Below are 3537 nucleotides of genomic sequence, written 5' to 3' on the forward strand. Positions count from 1 at the left end.
ATTTATTAAATGAACTAGAGAAGGAAATGGCAAACCACTCCAGTATCTTTGCTAAGAAAACCCAAGACAGGCTCATGAAGAGATGGACATGACTGAAAAGCAACTGAACAACAAAGAGATAAGCTTTTTTAGAAGTCAAACCAAGGATGTCTCTTTTGCTGTCTTCTTTTTCTCTTTGCAAATTTCCCTATTGCAAGCATAGGCTATGGAAATCAAGTTATTATGCAGATTTTCTGCTTTCCTGAGCAGCCATTTTATCAACATTAGAATTTTCTCATCTACCTCAGTGTTATGCAAGATGTATCTTTCATTAAGGTACATGAACCCATCCTGATTTGCACTCAGGTTTTTATTCTTGGATCCCTCCCAGTGCTGTGGTCTGACAATGTCAAAATAGCAACAACAACCACAAAACCTCCTCAGATCTGACTTGATTGGTGGCCAAAATCAAAGCCTACAGACCTGATTTTGATTCTGATTGCACAAAATCAGAAGCTATTCCATGTCAGCCATGGCTGCTGCTGCGTTTTCTGGATGGTGAACTGCAGGGTTCATTGGAGTACTCCCTTTTCAATTTGTTATTCTATTAAAATTATTTTTTGTGATATAATACCATGAGCGTACGTATAGAGATGGAATATATATTACTAAAAAGCGATATGTGATTTTAAGTAAATACACCAGAATTTAGTCGCTTATTCCAATGATATTTTCATTGCTGAAAGCATCTCTGGAACTTTTTTTTTGTTTGTTTTTGAAATTGCATCCATAACTGGTAAGTCACATGAGGAAATTAGACTCGTCATTTTGTCTTACTCAGATGATCTTGACCTTAAGAGACCTGGAACTACACAAAGGAAGATGGCCACTGTGGAATCAGAATATACATGTATTTTGGAGCAAAATTTTCACAGAGCTCACCAAAGAGAACATTGACTATTTCATTTTTTTCTTTCTATTTTAAGGATTATTCATTGTCAACATGGATAGTCTCATGTGAATTTGGGGAACAAATGATTTCCTAGATTTAATAATGTCTTAAAATAGCTCAATTTTCTGTACTAAATTTCTTTTGACCAGGCTTGTATGTGCACACACATTGTTCAGACAATTATGCTGCTCAGAGAAACCCTAAGAGCAAATAACCATTTGCACTGAAAGTGTGACAAATATTTTACAGTTGCTAAAATAATTTTGCTTTGCGTATGGTGGTGATGGCAAGTAGGACAACATGCTATAGTGGAATAAACTCTGTGGGCCTTATGAAAAGTTCTAAAATGTTAAGTTAAAGTAGAGTTGCAACTTTTCTCTCCTCCTCCTCATCCTCCTCTTCCTCCTCCTCCTCCTCCTTCTCCTCCTCTTCCTCCTCCTCCTCCTTCTTCTTCTTCTTCTTCTCCTTCTTCTTCTTCTTCTTCTTCTTCTTCTTCTTCTTCTTCTTCTTCTTCTTCTTCTTCTTCTTCTTCTTCTTCTTCCTCTTCCTCCTCCTCCTCCTCCTCCTCCTCCTCCTCTTCCTCCTTCTTCTTCTTGCCAATTGCAGGAAATGTGTCCTCAATTTTGGGTGGTAGGGGTAGGAAATAAAGACAATGAAAAATAGTCATGGGGTTGGGGATGAAGGACTCATTCCTGCACAGCGCCTGCTAGTTCCCAGTCCAATGCAATCTGATGCAATCCAATCTAATTCAACCCAATGTGATCAAGCATGGTCCAGTAGGTAATTATTAAGGATCTACTGTAGGCACGGCAGGTACTAGGTGCTAGAGAGAAAAAGACAAAGTGAAAAATAACCCCTGTCCTCAAGGAGTCAAGATGACACTACAAGGGAACAGCATATACATAGATAAGCTTATATATAATGATCTTCGGAATGAGGCACATGAACTGAGCCTCCTCAACTCTGCCTACTGATTTTCCTACCTTGCTTTAATTAAAATCCTATCTCCTACAGGAAACTTTTCTTAACCTCTCTCAATTCCAGTTCCTTCTCTCCTTTTATTATCTCCTATCAATCCTGCATATAACTTGTTTACACATATTTGTTTGCTTGCTGTCTCCCTCCTTAGATTATCAGCTCCTTGAGGGCAGGGGCTGTCTTTTGCTTCTTTTTGTATCCCTACTAGCACAATACCTGGCACACAGTAGGAGTTTAAGAAAGGTTTATTGACTGATTTTTTTTAAATATGTAACACTTCACAAATCTGCATGTCATCCTTGTGCAGATGACATGCTAATCTTCTCTGTCTCTTTCCAATTTTAGTATATGTGTTGCCAAAGCCAGCACCTGACTGACTGATTGAAGGGAGTCAGTGATTCCAAAAGACAAAGTTAAGGAGGAAATGCAGAAGAGAAATAGTCAAGAACTTTTGCAAAGCTGTGGAGGTGGGAAATCAAAGTAGCTAACAGGTCAATTTGTTTGAAACAGATTGTGCCAAGCCTGGAAGGGTTGGCTGGAGCCAGTGCTTTCCATGTCAAACTGAAGTATTTCTTTTTATTCTGGAGGTAGTAGGGAGCCACTACAGACCCCTTAGGAAGAAAGTGGAATAGCCAGAGAAGCTTTAGAAATATTATTTTAGCAGCTATGGAGAGGATTCATTGAAAAGGAGTGAGACTAAAAACTGAGAGTCCAATCAGGAGCCTACTGTTTTGGAAAAGGTAACAAGGGCCTGAAATAGAATGGTTGAGAAGGGGACACATGGAGATATGTGGTTCATGTAGACTTGAAAAAGACCTAGCAGCTAATTAGACATGGAGGAGTGGGTAAAGGAAAGGGACCAGGATGATTCCAACTTTGCCAACTTGGGTCCCTGGAAGAATGGTATGAGCCTTGGCAGGAATAGGAGATTTTTTTTCCACGATGAGAAAGGCATTTGTGTTATTAAACAGATAAAATAGGTAATGCCACAGGATCATAGTTATAGAGAGCCAATGGGGACCTTAGAGATTCTTTAATCCAATTTCTTTCATTTACAGATGAGGAAGCTGGGAACCAGAAATATGCCATGATTTCTCTAGAACTACATAACTAGTCATCGGAGGAGACAGCATTCAGGCTCAGGTTTCCTCCCTCTCAAGTTATCAACAAGCATTTGTTAAATGTTTACTATGTGCCATGAACTATGTCAAGCACTGGAAATACAAAGGAAGACAAAAACAAAAATAAAACAAAGAAACAAAACGTCACTGATCCCAAGGAGCTCATAGCTTGTCTTTCCACTATACCATAGTACACCAAAGTGCCTTCTGAATAGCTGAGATTTTTCTTTAGTCAGTTATTCACCAACTAGGCATGGAAAACGATGCTCATTTCTTTGAGTTCTAAAATCTAGTCCACTAATTTCTGGGCTGGTGGAGGAATAGGAGATTTTGAAGTAGGGATGGGTTTGCAGGGGGTTGGAGTAAGACAACAAATTCTGATATGGTCACATTGAGTTTTCATTGATTGTGGGACAGTAAGCCATAAACAATAGGTAATTGTTGAGGAAGACTATAGAGGGGGTTTTGGAGGGAGGGTTAGGGCTGAAGTATGGAAACTCACTGCTG

The 3537-nt window shown here is 39.2% G+C and overlaps 1 non-coding gene across 1 annotated transcript; it reads right to left on the reverse strand.

Annotated features, from left to right (window-relative positions):
• Positions 1 to 2171: 2171 nt before the first annotated feature.
• LOC118849262 lies at positions 2172 to 2278 on the reverse strand. The gene has a single exon (XR_005010314.1). It is a non-coding gene; the product is annotated as a U6 spliceosomal RNA (small nuclear RNA).
• Between the last annotated feature and the right edge of the window lie 1259 nt (positions 2279 to 3537).

Source organism: Trichosurus vulpecula, chromosome 4, assembly GCF_011100635.1.
Source record: "Trichosurus vulpecula isolate mTriVul1 chromosome 4, mTriVul1.pri, whole genome shotgun sequence".
NCBI lineage: Eukaryota > Metazoa > Chordata > Mammalia > Diprotodontia > Phalangeridae > Trichosurus > Trichosurus vulpecula.